This window comes from Pinus tabuliformis, chromosome 5_2, assembly GCF_031772625.1.
Source record: "Pinus tabuliformis cultivar Carrire ecotype Pingquan chromosome 5_2, CPIR1, whole genome shotgun sequence".
In the NCBI taxonomy this organism is placed as follows: domain Eukaryota; kingdom Viridiplantae; phylum Streptophyta; class Pinopsida; order Pinales; family Pinaceae; genus Pinus; species Pinus tabuliformis.
The window spans coordinates 788,208,307-788,225,973 of NC_142306.1; the positions used below are offsets into that span (position 1 = coordinate 788,208,307).

The following is a 17,667-nucleotide window of genomic DNA, read 5'->3' on the forward strand; positions in this document are numbered from 1 at the left end:
GTTAATGTACGTTATGTCGAATTATTACTTTTGTTTTTTGTTAGAAAATGGGACCTTCACCACAACATCATACTAGTATGTAAAATATGAATTACTTGTTGTGAGAAAACCAACATCTAGGATATCATCTATGCTTGCGTAGCAAAGGCGACATTAAAATTGAATTCCCCTTATGGATTAGGTCTAGATCTTTTTACGGCATTCTTCAAATAGAGCCTTTATATCTTTGATCATGCCTTCTTTACTCTTCCATGTGAAATGGAGATGTCCCTACAAATTTGAAAATGTAGTGGCCATTACTTGTTTCCTTGAAATTGTTTTCACATATAGATTGGTGACTATTAGCTTTTAATTCACTTTTTCACTATAGCAGTACATATTCTGCCAATGGAAAATTTTCCATTGACATATTTTCTCAAGGTCCAAGATGCCTCTCTCTAACATTTCCTAAATAGAATAGATTCAAATGCTTTCCTTAATCCAGATTCCAAAATTTGTTACTGTATTGTCATGGATAGTAAAAGATGGTGTTAAGGGACTTGACGTTGAGACTTGAAAGTAAATTATGGGAAAATGTTTCTCTCTAGATTCTAGACATTGGTATAGCCATCTCCATGCAAGGCTACCAAATCCACCTATTTTTTCCATGAGGATCAACATTGAAAACATTACATCTTCTTAACTTGTATAGTTATAACAACCACTAAATATGGGGTAGATAGACAATAGAATGGAGAAAATAGATAAATATGGATTGCCCATCATGATAAGGTTACTATATCTTGAGCTTGGCTAGACTTTGTATTTTGTTTGTGTTGTTCATATTGTTGCTCATGTGAAACTTCTTGCTAAAATTTTATAACCATTCATCGCTTTCACCATAAGTATCCATTTCCTTCCATGATTCCTAGATCATTTTGAAAAAGTTCTTCTTTTCCTACCTGAAATCATTTGAAACAAGATCTTAGAATATATCAAATGGTACAATTCCTTCAAACTACAATGGTGATGGAACTAGTGCACCTATGGATATTTCAATGTCATGGAGGCATCGAACATTCCATGTAAGAACCACCAAACAATGCAACTAGAAAAGCCTCAACAGATAGGTTCCCTTTTAGGTCTATCATTGAGGTTGCAAAATCAACCAGTTCTTGCTCATTTGTGAGATGAGATAATAAATTTCCATCCCTTGATAAATTGCAAGTATGTTATTGCATCCTTTTTCAAAAGTTCATACAACCCAAGAAGGGAGATCTAACCACAACTCCATATCCCAATTATATGATTTGTCATCTACACCTATGCATCAATATTCCTTCCTATAAGTATTTTGACTAGAAAGAGTCTAAAATCCTATATATCATGTTTTATTATAAAAGGTGTTTGTTGACAGACAGTTAGGGTCATTTTCATCAAATTTTTCCTTGAGGCTTGAATTACGACCATAAAATGTTTGTTCTTTGGAAATTCCAAAATCTTCCATGCTTACATAAGATGGTTTAACAATATATTGGAAGACTTAATGCTGCAAAACACAACTAGTGGTACAACACCATAAAATACTCACCTTCAGTTGATCAAATACTACAGGATGGCCAAACAAACCTCATTTTGGAGTCATTTTAGGATTCATTTAGATCTATCGATATAATTAGCCAGCACGATAGGAACAAGTCTCGAAGTGCATACTTGGATGCTCCAACAAAGGCACTGCATCAACCCCTACGAGAAGCCACTTTAACATGTTCATCTTCCATATTTGATGTCATTAAAATCTTTTGAAAAATATCAACTTAGTCTCCACCTCCAAGATGCACATTCTAATCACTGCACTGTTGGAATGAATGCCCCAAAATGTACATGCATTTTGAGTAGTAACAACAAGCTTCCCTTGACTCTTACCCCCACACCATTTGACACCACCCCATGCCCCTATGACCTATTCCCCATGAAATACTAGTTTCGAAAGAAGGAAAACTCCATATACATCTTGATTTTTCTTTTTTTCATGATCACTCCATTCCTCACAGCTTGAAGGCCTCTGCCACTCACTTAGTGCTCTTTTTCTTATATAGACTACTTTCATGAGTCATTAATTGTTCTTGAATACTACCACTTTTTATGATTTCTATGGAAACCTCTAGTGTACATCACTTCACCTCCTTTTTATTTCTACATATTTTATAGTTCAACCTTGGGAGGTTCATCAAGATCGTGAGCACTAGTAGCGTTATTGATGTGGAAGCCTCTTAGGTTGAGTTCCTCGAGCATGGTATTCACCCTCTTGACTCCCACATTGTTAATTGTTTTAATCATTTTGTTTGTTTAGGTTTCTCTTTGTGATGGTTGCACCATATCATCCACTACAATCTTAAGTTGGGGGTTTCTTAAGACCAAAACACTTATCAAACCATCATGATTGCACACACATTTGCCAAGATCTATGGTACAATACCCCATGTGATTATTAAATGAGTTAGAGTGGAGGAACATTAGAGCTATAATCTTGTAGCTAGGGTTCTACAAGGATTACCAAAATACAGAACACATCTTTCACTCTTTGTGCTACTACCGGAGAGGCCCATCATTTCTCTTGGAAAATATTTTGTTGCTTTGTTGAATTTTGTAAGGAATTTGACTCTATCATGAGAGAGGCTTTGTTTTAGAGGTTATACGAAATTGGCTTCTATCACGAGACTATATGAGTCATTGCTTGGTCATTTTGATACTATCCACATCTTCTTAGACTACCTTAGGAGTACCATAGCGGTCAAATAGGAATTTCCTCTCTGACTAACTCTCTTTGGGTTCTATACTGATGAGATCGATTCCTTTCTTAGGAGAACATATAGGATGTTGCTGGTTGTTTTATATCCTACGTCTTGATCTCCTTGCTTTTAGCTTTCAACAACATGATCCTCTAGGCACCTCACCTAACGGGTTGTAGAGACAAATTGATGACTTATCAAACTCTTGTGATCTTTGATAGTTGATATTTGAACTTTAGTAAGACTAAGGTTATGATCACCAGCATGTATGAACATGCTTTCTTTGACTACCACTTTTACTTTGAAGGGGATGGGATTGATATTCCTACAACCTACACATACTTGGGGTTCAAGTCTTAGGAGCCTTGTTTAGATTGGGGCGTGCTTTTTATCCTAAAATTAATAAGGAATATGTCTTGTTTGGCTCAAGAGATAGTGTTGTATGAAATATCATCCAAGATGCACCACTTTGGTCATGATCATCAAAGCCATACCCTTTATGGCTTCAAGGTGTGGGGACTGACTTTCTTTGGGTTAATTGGGCTAGGATAGAGAAATTTTAAACCCTTATATTACATGCTTCATCTGCTACAAACATGCAATTCCTCAGTCTATCATCTAGGTGGAGTTCAGGGCATTGCTTTAATAGACCCCTCCCTTAGTGTAATTGTTTTGGGTTCTTCTTAATTGATTCAGTTAGTGGCCATTTCTATTACAAGATATCAATTTGGATGAGAAAATTATCTTCAAAAGTTCCATATATTAGGAGATAACACTATTACATATTTATTTGATCTATTCTTGATTAATAACACTTGTTGTTTGGTTCATTTATCATGACTCACATCTTATTCATTAGTTTTCAAGTTTTTTTTGTTGCCTAGATTCTATAGCCCAGTGTTACAGGGAAAAGTGTCTACACATAACTGCTTATCCCACTAAGGTGTGATAGCTACCTTAGAAACAAACAAAGTAAAGCTACTTTCGTTTTTCCTTTATGAAGTATAGATGAGAGAAGAACAAAGAAGACCAACCTCTGTCTTGCGCTAATCTCCTAGTTCGATTCTTCTCTCTCTTGATAGTCTTTCGCTACTTGTTCCCTTGCACGCCCAGCTTCACAAAGTACCTGTAAGATCACAGCAGCATAGCACTATACAAGAACATGGATCTATAATCATAAACAATCTAGGATTAGATGTCAATTGACCATACAAATGCGGCAAACATGAATGACACAAGAGTATGGAGGAAAACTTGAATAGATTTTATTGATAAACAAGAAAGAGCCAAGAGGAGTTACAACCAGTTGTTCTGACCCAGCATCATCCTCTCAGCAAGGAAGCCTCTCTTCACCTCATGCAAAGCTTAGATCACCCAACAATCTGATGTTGTCTCAAGAAACCAACAACAATTCCTTACAATATGCAAAATTCCAGCCTCCTGGATCTCTAGGATGAGGGATCCATATATAGATATCTGTAAGGGAGATGAGTCAGCTTGTGATTTGATTAGTGTCTTCCCTCTGATAGTTCTTGCTTCCACTTGGAGATTGATGATCTCTTACTCATCCTTGGTCGAATTCAGAGAGGCAAGTGTCACAGGAGAAGTTTCTGGAAGTTTCCATGCCTCTCCACCTTGCGAAATGACACTGCCAATTGTCACTTCTCACCCATTGCACCCAATAGAAGGACTTTTTGAAATGCAATGCACCCACACAGTGTGTTTAGGTGAGATGCAATGCACTTTGCCTATGGAGCAGCTGAAATGATCCTGTTTTGACCAGTTCTGAGCAGTTTTTCATGGAGAACTTCTGGGAGAAGCTGTAATCAGTTGGCCTTGTTCCTTTAGGGGTAAGAGCAACACTTTTAGGGACTTAGGAGCCCTTGGTTTATGGACATTTCATGCTTGGGGTTGTAGTGCCCAAAAATGTCTATAACAGTTTCCCCCTAAAGCATGAGGTCGTTAATCTTTTGATGTTGGGTGAAATGCTTTATTATGAGGATCCAAAGTTCTTTCAAGCTGGGAGGAGACCTGTAATAAGATACAATACAATAAATTATCTTCATAATATTTTCATGATCTAGCTGAGGCGGGCATTCCCATGCTCAGCTTTATAAATTCATTTTCATGTACATAGGACAGACAATCGTCTGAGTGTAGACTGATGATTCTGGTAGAGCCACCATCCCTTTGATTGGATGATTATCTGTGTACATTTGATGTCTTTATTTCCCTGAATATATATCGCAGCCTGGATGGATGAAACTAGATCCAGGGTCTTCAATCTCGTCCGATCTTCACTCGAAGTACAAGTCTATCCATGTGAAATATGTTATGGAGTCGAACATGGAAAGACATCGCCTGATTACCAGCCAATGATGTAAGATGTTAATAGGTGCGAGAGGAATCACCAATAATGAGAATGACCCTCAAGGTACTGTAGTACAATTCACGTGGTGTGAATAAAGGACTTGGTGTCGAACACCACGCAAAATCTTTCGGTCGAAGGCCATTGATGTAAACCTGTCGCCGGAAGTGAGAAACTTGCCATTAAGGCATGCAAGCTTCAAAGTACTGAATGGGGTGTTCCTAGATCGACTTCTTGGATAATGAGCTGATGTCGACAAGAAGTGATCTGTCACAGGAGGGTCTTAATGAATCCCACATCAATGACACGGAACGGAGCAAATGATTTTAATGGAGGTGAAAACGATCTGATGACATACAGTTCAGGGCGGCGATCATGAAAGAATGGAGTATGAATGTATTGTAGCGGGTGAGACACAAGTGAATTCTCTGAATGACTTCTCTTGAAAATATCGGCAACACTGACATGATGGATTGGTAGCATTACCTCAAATGTGGATGGTGTGATGGGCCCATGGCGATGTGACCGGTGAATGAAACAACCCAACCCGACTTGGATGTGGAGTGAAAGTGTCATGTTCAAGAACGACTTGCTACCAACAAAGTTTCTTCAAGTTTTCTTCCCAATTTTCCCCAGTCATTGTTGACCAGTACCTCTTTATTTTTGTCAAGCTTGAGGAGGATAACATATGCTTGTTCTATAATTTTCCCTTCGGGCAAACCCATCGCTATGTTTTAACGAGCCTAGCAATAGTGAAACTTGTTCTTGTCTGCTATGGACAAGTTTGTCGCTATTAATTTTTAACGAGTTTAACGACAAAGATAACTCGGTCCTTTTCAATTTTAGAGAGTCTGAAAAGGAATGTAAAGGAAACTCCAAAATTCCTTTTTCGTCATCTAATCCCTTAAGTCTGAAAAAGTATAAAACAATACAGAAGGGATGAATTTTAGATACTTTTAACGAGCCGAACAAAACAAGCGCTCGAACTTTTTGTGTAATAATCCCTCAGGTCCAAAAAGATTAAAATTTATAGGAGGGATAGCACTTCCGGTCCCTTTAACGATCTGGAGAGGCCAATGGCTCGGCAATCTTTTCATATTTTACGAGTCAGTTGAAAAGATCTTAAAGGAGACTCGTCTCTTAAGGAACGAGTGATAAAATTGGGTAGCAACTGATTCCAGGTAAGGTTTGGAATGTTCCAATCACGACAGTGTTACAAGGATGGCTAATGAGATCACTCTTCGCCACTGTTCCTCAAAAAGGGGTAAACAATCAAATGGAGGTGAATGATCGGCCAATACAGAGTGGAGGTGATGATGAGAACACGACCAAGGCTTTTAAAGGCTGAATTACTACATTCACGATGGTTATTTACCGGGAAATAGTTCATTTTTTAATGAGCTTAAACGTGGGGGGAAACATTTGCTCATGGCTTATGTTTATTTTTTAACGAGCTTAAACTATGCGCTAAAACTCCTCGATTAATCCAGTCGTATAATAAGAATGTCCCATTTAAAAATGGAAATTTTTAGAGTTTTGCCCCACATCCTTTCTTTATGCAAGTTAGGAAACGATCAATCCTACGAGTTTAAAGGGTTAGAGGACCTACAAATTTAAAAAAATAAATAGTCACTCTTTGCTTGCATGCCAAAAGGTTTGCATGCCCCCAGGTATAAAATAAAGTTTCAAGGCCACCTTTTGTTCTACTGACAAAACATTTGTTTTATCAGGAAAGGTACTCCTCTTTCAGGTTACCAAATATTGTTCTATTCACAGCGCAAACAAAACATTTCTTCGGCGATGTCTACCGAAATAGACAAAGGTGAGACAATCCACTCACATAACTTTGACGAGAGAATCTTGTTCTAGTCTAACCCCCTCTTCCAATCACGGACGGGGGTACAGTCTAGTCATATATCTCTCGCGGAAACCTACCCTATACCCGAAGTTTTCCTGCCGAAGCAGACTAGGGTGCATGCCCCCTGGGTTTCAGTCATGTCCCCTGAATCACTCGCGCTCATCAGGTGGACGGACTGGGGATTGATGAGACATTCCTTGTGTGAAAAGACCATTCAGGGATGGTATATGACTATTTGCTATGCGTGATCCGGGAAATGAAATCTGGTCTACGAGCTTGACCACTCTTCCTTCGTGCGGAAAACACATTACTCTAAAGAGTGATGAGACAATGGCTCCCATGCAATAAATATAGTCTCGTCCAAGGAGTAGATTATAATCCAGGGGTCCTTGAACTACCATTACGTTCATGTGAACGGTTTTCCCTCTCAATGTTATGGGCACATTGGGAAGGATCCCTAATGGTCGACTGGTTCCTTTGCCAAAGCCTGTTAGATTTCGCATCTCAGGCAAAAACGATGGCGAACCAAGCATTTTCCAAGTAGTCGAGGAAAGGATACTCACAGAAGCCCCTTCATCTATGATGGTACTATCCATAACCATTCTATAAACTTGAGCAATAATTCGGAATGGTACACTAGCTGGTAAACGGGGTCTGCCTAGTTGATTCTAGTCGAAGGAGACAACTAGGTTGCTTGGTGGTGGGACCGAATAGACGGCCGGGTATGACTCTGACGAAATTCCTTCCTGCGGTAAAGGAATGGGTAAATTGCCCCCATGTTCATCGGAGTCTGTGCTTACGAAAAGAATTTGGACGGTGTCATCCTTATTCTCTTTTGTGACTGTATCATCTGAAGATGGAACCTCTGAAGGCAAGACCGGGTCAATTGCCGCCTCGACCTTTTGACTTTCGTCTGGTATGGGTTCAGATGGTTTGTCTTCAATGATAGACGCTTCGGCCGACCACCTGGGCGGGTCAGCCGACTTTTCAACTAGTGACGGACTTGGCAAGATTTTTTTATATCCAGGAGGAAGTTGTAACGGTGAAACCGGACGATCGTCCAAAACTCTTTTAGCCTCATCTAAGAAGGGACAACAGTGGATGGCATGGTCGCCTTCGCACAGCTTACAAGGAAATATGTATTTTCCTTTTTGTCCTGGGGCTTCACTTTCACTAGTCGACGGTGTGTTTTCAACATGATCATCAGAGGTTAACGACACCGGGTTGTGCAAACAAGGAGACCAGTCCCTTAAGATCCGAGGGATGCAAGGACAATATCTATGATAGTGGTCTCCTTTGCAAATGACACATGGCAATTTAGGCCTGGTCGGTGCAGTGTGTGGATTTTCGCTAGATGACGCTTGGTTGCCCCCTTTCGCTTTTGGCTCCTTCTTCTTCTTCTCTTTCTTCTCCTTTTCCTTCTTCTTCTTAGGTACTTGATTTTTGGCTTTACCAGCCACATCAAGTGAAGAAGAAGGAGGAGAGGAAGAGTTGGAGGAAGTAGAAGGTTGGTGGGTAACTTTGGATTCATCTAGTTTCTAACTCGATTGTTCAGGAATTGTGGCGTTCTGAACGACAGAGGTTGAGAAGAGCCATACGGGCAAGCCGATCATCAATCCTGGAAGCGACAATGTGGCCATATGGGGCGCACCAACATCTCCGCAAGAGGAGAAGGGACTAGGATTTCCTCCAAGGGGAATTCCTTGGTTGGTGGGTTCCATTTCCTCAACCTAAGATCAACGTAGGGAAAGGTGATGATTATTCCGTTTAAAATAAATTTTAAACGCTTTGACACAACTTGTTTTTTCAATTTTTAAGAGTCGAGAAAAAACAAAAGATGACTCTAGTCGCCTTCGATTTTTAATGAGCCTGAAGTGACAAGTGCTTAGATAGACCTTTTCCATTAAGGAGTCTGAAAAGGAATGAAAGGGACTGCTTTGCAAATCTAGGTAGAGGGATTACCAAACCAATCACAAAACTGCAGAATACTTTTTACGGTACGACAGTCAATCTTCCCGAATGTTGTGTTCAGTGCATTGTGATCGATAGGGCGGCAGACACGGCTTCCTATGGATAAAAGATTAAGCCTATTGTGGTCTCCCAAAATATACTCGACGGTACGTGGGAGCACAATTCCGTACTGGCACTTATCGTCTCAAAGTGGAGGAATCACCCAACCATCTGTGAGAACAACAGTTACCAGGCTTTACGACGCTGGAATACGTCTCTAGCCTAGACTTCTAAATGTTGTGCGTTAGGTTCCAAAGTGTTGTTAGATTCATTGAATTTATTTTATAGTTGATCTTGTTTATGAAGTTTGCCTTTCGGGTTCACCACAAGATGTAGATGTGTAATTCCTAAAATGCAATCTAAGATGATAAACAATCTTTTATCTTCTTTGTGCAATGAAAATCCTAGCTACTAAGGAAAGAGAGATAGTATTCTTTCACAAAGAGCAAAGAGCACACTCTAAATGCACTTCCCTAAATCAAACCAATCAAACAGTCTAAATGCAAATGCACATGCATGTATTTGTTTTTGACTTTCTTAGTATGTAAATGATAAAAGGAAAGTTGATGCACAAATCTGAATTACTTTTCAAGCGACATTTATCAATAAGTTTCTTTTCGAAATAAAAAATGGAGGCAATCACAACACCTTACTATTTGGAAATGAATACTCATTTTCGACACTAGAAAATTACAAATTCAGACCAAATACAATAGTAACAGGATAATCGACTATCTACAACAATCAAACTCTTTCCTATGCCTAAAAACGACACTTGCGACGCTTTCAAATCAAAGGACGACAGTACGATTACGTTACTTTTGCAAAGGTGAACTGAAAATGACCCAACAAACACACAAAAACATTTACAGTTCTTTTGTACAAAGGAGGCAGAATAACAACAAAGAAAAGGGGTCTCAAACAGAGATATATTGATCACAGGCAACAAAATTCATGAATAAAACTAGAAAGAATGAATTGCAGAAACCAAAACTGAACAATGCCTAGTCTGATCAGCGCACCTGTAACATAGGGAATTTGAAATGCAGCACACATACTACACTCAGGAAGTGCGCTGAATTTCAGATTCGCAGAACAGTACCTGTGCTGGGCCAGAGACGAGACTTTTCTTGGGTTCCGGGTCACAGTTTGCAGTTCAGTTCATGGGTTTTGGCCGAGCAAATGGTAATCAGTAATGCAACAATCAGGGGTAGATCTAAGGAGGATCTAAGAGCTATCACAAAGGGCAATCAGAGAGTTTGTAAATCAGTTGTTTAATTTATAAACAAATCCCGAAGATTGACTGAAGCGGCATTTATCTACTTTGCATTTGCATAGCAAATGCAGTTCGAAAGCTACCTGGCTTGACTTCAGGCTCTGTCTGTAGTTTATAAAATAGACAACAAAGAGGGTAAACAAACAAACTAATTCTTCCCCAGCGGAGTCGCCATTTTGTTACAGGGAAAAGTGTCTACACAGAACTGCTTATCCCACTAAGGTGTGATAGCTACCTTAGAAACAAACAAAGTAAAGCTACTTTCGTTTTTCCTTTATGAAGTATAGATGAGAGAAGAACAAAGAAGACCAACCTCTGTCTTGTGCTAATCTCCTAGTTCGATTCTTCTCTCTCTTGATAGTCTTTCGCTACTTGTTCCCTTGCACGCCCAGCTTCACAAAGTACCTGTAAGATCATAGTAGCATAGCACTATACAAGAACATGGATCTATAATCATAAAAAATCTAGGATCAGATGTAAATTGACCATACAAATGCAACAAACATGAATGACACAAGAGTATGGAGGAAAACTTGAATAGCTTTTATTGATAAACAAGAAAGAGCCAAGAGGAGTTACAACCAGTTGTTCTGACCCAGCATCATCCTCTCAGCAAGGAAGCCCCTCTTCACCTCATACAAAGCTTAGATCACCCAACAATCTGATGTTGTATCGCAATTCCTTACAATATGCAAAATTCCAGCCTCCTGGATCTCTGGGATGAGGGATCCATATATAGATATCTGTAAGGGAGATGAGTTAGCTTGTGATTTGATTAGTGTCTTCCCTCTGATATTTCTTGCTTCCACTTGGAGATTGATGATCTCTTACTCATCCTTGGTCGAATTCAGAGAGGCAAGTGTCAGAGGAGAAGTTTCTGGAAGTTTCCATGCCTCTCCACCTTGCGGAATGACACTGCCATTTGTCACTTCTCGCCCATCGCACCCCATAGAAGGGCTTTTTGAAATGCAACGCACCCACACAATGTGTTTAGGTGAGATGCAACGCACTTTACCTATGGAGCAGCTGAAATGATCCTGTTTTGACCAGTTCTGAGCAGTTTTTCATGGAGAACTTCTGGGAGAAGCTGTAATCAGTTGACCTTGTTCCTTTAGGGGTAAGAACAAAACTTTTAGGGACTTAGGAGCCCTTGGTTTATGGACATTTCATGCTTGGGGTTGTAGTGCCCAAAAATGTCTATAACACCCAGGGACTAGGCACTAGGTCTTACCTAGCTTTCCATTTTAAATCTTAAAATACCAAAAAAATATCATTCTACAAATCTTTTTTTTAGCATTTAAAGGATAGTTGTGTATGCTTCTTAGACTTGTGTTGGAGGAGAGTTGGCCTTAAGTGAGAAGGATGATCACTAAGGTGAGAATGGGTGATGTCCTCGAGTAACTTTGGGGTTTGTAGTTGATAATTTAATTTATTTTTTGAAGCACAAATTTTAGAGGTAACAACGAAGTGATTTTATCCTTGGATTGATGGAATGACTTTAAGAAGTTATTCCATTTCTTAACAACCATCCTTTGGCTAATGTTATGGATCTTTTTCTTTTCAGAAAGAAGCTTCCACGATATATTTTAAAGCTTTTGTGGCTTCTTCAAAGGAGGAGAGGGAGACACCCCTTGTCAGGGAAGTCATGGTTGTCCCTAAGAATAGATAAATTGAGAGAAAAAACCGAGTTTTGCATGATGTTGTCTCTTCTAATTGTAGGATTTGAGCAATTAAATCTAGCTTTAATAGGATATGTTAGAACATTTTTGAACATGCTCAATACTCCCAACTATAGGTGGGAATTATCTCCTTGAAATGTTGTGGGCCTACTTTTCCAAGGGAAAACAATGGCACACAACTATGACGCCAAGGATTTATATTTACTAGCATTTCCCTTTCTGAAAATGCTTGCTTTTCACCTTATTTCTTTCCCTTAATTTTCATTTTTTTACATTTGCTTAGAACTGTGGGTGGGCCCCATGGCATGAAACTGGGGAAAATGTTAAAAAACAAAAATAAATAAGAAACAATATTTTTATGTGAAAGAAAATTGTCTTCCAAAATAACTATGTTCTACCTTCTTTCCTATCATATTATATAAAATTTATTTGTGGTCTTTGATTGAACAAAAAACATTATTTTCCCCCATATTTTTTCTGGGAACTGCCATGAACCTGGCCATTGGAGCCACTAACTCTAATGATAATATTTGTTTGACATTCTTAAGTCATATAACGTATAGATGCAACTATGGATAATATGTGTGTATACATACACACACTTTCCTTTTTTCTTGCAATTTTTTCTTTTAATATGTACCTTCTGGGAATCTAGATTGTGCATCTATTTCCTCATTCTAGGTGGTAGGATTGAATTAACCAATAAGTGGTCTATTTTTTGATCTGCTAAATAGCTTGTCAACTTCTTAAAAACTCAAATTTAAATCGATTTCAAATTGATGAGTTCTATAACCCTAGAATTCCACTACCATGATTTTGGCCCAATCCTTAGCATGTAACCACTACTTACACATCTTCAAGTGAGCTAGTTCTAACAATAAATATAGCAACCTGATTCCAAAATGTGAAGGTGTCACTTGGGACAATATTTAACAATATCTGCTCTATTTCTCTTAGCCACCTCAGGATCCTTGTAGATAATTAGTCACTTATCTTCAAAATGAAGCAAATAGTACTCATCATAATATGCCATGCTTATGCATATGCCAAAGTACGCAAATGCAAGTTGAGTTTGTCCTATCTCTTGACAACTCTCTTCTTGATTTGATTAGTGGGCTATAATATCTGATGATATATTGAACTCTTTTGAGTCTGTTATCCATGTCCTTATAAACATCTCCATACAAGACATATTTGTTTCAAGGAATCAAAGCATATCCACTACTTGCTCCCAAAATGAAAGATGGCAATAACCCTTAGCAATAATTGTGTTTGATGGCTTTGCTAAAACACAAATCATTTATCCTGAAAACTATGGTGTTTGTTGTGACATCATTCTACCATAGTTATAAGGTAGTTCCTATCTTAATTTCTCAATATGCTAGATAACAAGTTCTTATTGAAATGATTTGCAAGTTTCTAAAGAAGTGTAAACATTAAGAAGATCTATAGGTTTGACTATAATTATCAATAATTTATTTCTTTTACTTGTATGAAAAGGAGTTTTATGTACTCGTTTCTTTCTGAAGTTTGTAGCTGACTCCTTAATGAGATTGTGAACTTCAACTATTGTTATAGGATGTTGACTTTTGATGAAACATTTGTATTTTCTATATTCTCATATTTTGCACATCAATTGTTAATATAGGGGTCCTGTATATTTTTATATCATAAATGAGAGTTGAATATAATGGATCTTTTATTATTAAATGATCTCAGGTTATCAGGCTTTAGTTAGCTTTGCAATTGAAGGGGAACTACCCTTGATATTATTTTCCTTGATTACAAAAGAGATATTGTTGTTTGAATATATTAGCACATTCTTTCATAATGCAACCATGTTATTTTTCCAATTGTTTGCCTATGGAAAGGCAAAATTTTCATATTTCTATAAAAAAGAAACAGTTATGTTCTTTTCTTTAGTCAACATACAAACTGCATTTTTTTTTAGGTTTCAAATAATATACTTAAAATCTGTGTACTACTATTAGGATTCAAGAGATTTATAGAAGAATGATGAAAAATATATGGTGGAATGCATTACAACACTTGTAAATTAAAAAATTTGTAATGATGGTACCTATGATATTTCTCCATTAACAACAGGAGATGTGCTTGCAACGATATATAGAGGTAAATCTAAAGGAGGGCCCCATGGTTAGCACTAGGTTTTTGAACCCATTAATGGAACAAAGGGGTAAGCCATGAGAATGTGAAAGGGGGATATAATGTGTTTTATCTAGATTGTAAGTCCTTACCTTTTCTTTTGTAAATGTGGTTGCAACTTTTCTCTTGGTCACCAAACCAACTTTTCTCTTCCTATCTACCTACTGTTTGTTCCCTTCCTGTCTCTGTTTTTTTATGTTGTAGGGAGAAACCTTGTAGTCACTATATGAAATGTTGATACATTTGTTAGTTGTTTCTATTCAACTTGCACTAATTTCCTATTAATCAATGTCTAATATATGTTTCCTACTTGCATCAACTAATCAACCTGCATAGATCCATCTTAACTCTGGATTGTTAAGGACTAGGTGGGACCAAAAAGGATTTAAAATGAAAATCTCTTTGTGCTTCAAAGATCTAGAGTTAAGATGGATTTGTGCTAGAATCTATCTCTCTATATATCAGTTTTTAAAAGTAGTCCAGTTAACTTGGATGAGTTGACTTCTGAACATATCAACTTGGCCATATATTTAGTTTGGAAGCCTAGTTGATGTCGATCCAGTCAAATCATGGCTCAACCACTTTGGCACCAAACTGACCCTAGTCAACCAAGTAAAGGGACATGCCCCATCCCTCCATTTGCATAAGACCTCTCTTATTGAGCATGTGGAGTTTTGGAGCAGTGTTGAAGAGAAGTGATCTATCCCAACCAGGTATACCCTATATCTTTAAAGCTTCATACTTTCAACACATTATCAATTTGGCCTTTAAAGTTTTCAATATGAAATTTTCATAATTAGAAGTTAAAATAGCGTTTTCATTATTGGATATTTGAATTTCCAGATTGGAATTTTACCATGCTGCCAAGAGTCAAAGATGCTTCATGGATCCCTGTTGATCTTGTTGATGAGTAGTTTATTGCAATAAATGAATCGGGGGGTGGGCAAGACTACTTGCAAGAATTCTTGGCTAGTATAAGAGGCCATGTTTCCCCAAGCATAGCCCCATTCAAGCAGTCTAGATAGATTAGATTGGAACTACAAAATCAACTTGTGAAATTTTAGGAAGACAAGGCTAGGAAAAAAGAGAGAGATGTAGTATGTTTTTCAAATTTTAGAGTATAGAGGAAATTTAGAGCCCAAATAATCTATAATAATGTATTTTTCAATTGAAATGTATTATGATTAGTTCCATTTTGAATTTTTTTGAGGTATTCAAACTTTATAGGGTATGTGCATGAGAAAAAATTATATATTTTTTCTCTAATGGGTTGGAATCTTTAAAAATGATTTTTAATCAGTACCTAAGTATTTTAAGTATATTATAGTAAACCATGTCATTGAAATCAGATCAGCTTTAGTCAATCTGAGTCTGAGTGGGAGTCCAAGTTGACCCGCGACTGATTCCAAGTCTGAGTCTGAGTTGGAGTCCAAGTTGACACTTGACTAATTCTTAGTTTGAAAGCATTGATCTATAAACACACATACATATATTTTTGTTATTTTATTTAAATTTTCCTTTTTATTTTATGAATTTTAATTTATAGGTGTTACCCATGGATGTTATAATCTCATACAGACTCGGTGGTAGAATGCACCTAGATTATCTCAGTGTTATAATTCATTTATAATGAAGGTTCTACAATTGGTGTACATTTATTATTCTAGTTTTCAGTGTACAACATTTTGTTGGCCATTTCACATTTCCAACACTTTTTCATGTTATAGTCTTTTGCTATTTGTATTAAGGAGACCAGGCTATTTTCCATATTTCTTAGAGGAGGTCAATATGTTGTAGCCTTGGGCTTATTCGATGAATGAAACATTGATTTGGGTGTGTTGGCCTGCCTAAATTTTCCTTGGACATCAGTTAACATCAATGCTCACCCTTCAAATGATCCAATTGGTTTTCTTTTTTCTGCAAGAAAAGGAGCTGGAACTACTATGCAATCATTGGATGGTTCTATACAACCTAAAAGGGTGTGTAACACATTCATTTTTAGCCAAGAATAATATTTTGTTGGGACTGATATTAACACCATAGTTGATATTTTAGCTTTATTTCCATCTGATATTCAAAGTTGATTTAATGTACTTTTGCATAGGTGTATGTAAGTGCCATAGAAAAGTTTGAAGAAGCATATTTCTTTGAATCATACGAGGCAACACATTCCATGCATGACTTGACAACTGCAATAGCGAAGGTATTTTTCCATCTAGTTCAAGATCTTGTGATATTCCTTTTTGCAGTTGGAAAATGGCCCTTTGTTAATGAGTTGGGATCTACCTTTTCTTAGAGGCCATGACCAAGGGGTATCTCTTCCATTAAATTCATCCAATACTTGCATCTTTCCTCCTCTGTTGAGATAGGCCACAACCATGGGCCATCAAAGTTGCTAGGACTTCCACCCACTTTTGGATGGGGTAGATAACTCCATTGGCCACATTAATTCAGTAACATGTCTTTGGGTAGTTTTGAACCTGGTTTTGTGCACTAAAAGTGCTTTAATTTAACCACTTGACCACAACCCACATGAGAGGATTTTGAGTAGTTTGCTTCAATTTGTTTTAATATAGAGTTTAGTAGTTTATTTACTGGATAAAATGTGAGATTCTTATGAAAATATCCTTGAAAAATCTTGGGTGTAAAAGCACCACCAGTTAAAATAAATAGTCAGGAAAAATATTGAGCAATGACAAGGGGTGATAGAGCAATATATCTTCACTTTCCCATTCCAGGCTATAGTGAAAAGATTTGGGATGATGCAGTTGGTTGCATTGTAATCCAGGGTGATTCTAGAATTTTTAATCTTACTAAGCATTTTTTGAATTGTTCATTTTCAGCTACTTATTCTCATGTGGTGCGTTCATTGAATGAGAATTATGTTCTATGATTTTATTTTTTGCAGTTTGATTGGATCAAATCGATAAAATGATTACATTTCAAGCCAATAAATATGGTATTGTGATGAATGTTTAATTTTATTCTATAAGGTTTATTCTATATGGGAAAATATAGACTCTATTAATTTGAATGATGACCATCCTAAACTATTATTTGGGCCAAAAGTTGAGGGAAAACCACAGAAAGGGGGTGTTCTTAAATTCTATGTTAGCCTAATTATTCATGATAAGGTTCTCCATAATGCTATGTTAGATTCAGGTGCTTCGCACAATTTAATGCCTAAAGATGTTATGGAAAAACTAGGGCTTGACATTACCAGGCCTTATAAAGACTTATATTCCTTTTATTCTAGCAAAGTAAGATGTTTATGTCTCATCAAAGACCTGTGTGTTACTTTAGCTCAAATCCCGACCAATAGTCTCATAATGGACATAGTGGTTGAAGATATACCCCCTAAGTATGGCATGCTATTTTCATGCTCATGAGGAGAAGAGTTACAAGGGACCCTACAAATTGATATGACCTTTGCCACCATACCAATTTTTGGTCAGAAAAGAAGATTATATAGGGAAACTTTGATGAAATTCATGGTGAGTAATCAAGAGAAGCCTCACAACTATACTATTTACTCTGTC

General features: G+C 37.4%; 1 pseudogene; it reads left to right on the plus strand.

The window, feature by feature from the left end:
* LOC149161657 (3'(2'),5'-bisphosphate nucleotidase 1-like) overlaps positions 1-17,021 on the plus strand; it is a 30,202-nt pseudogene extending 13,181 nt beyond the window's left edge.
* Positions 17,022-17,667: the final 646 nt, after the last annotated feature.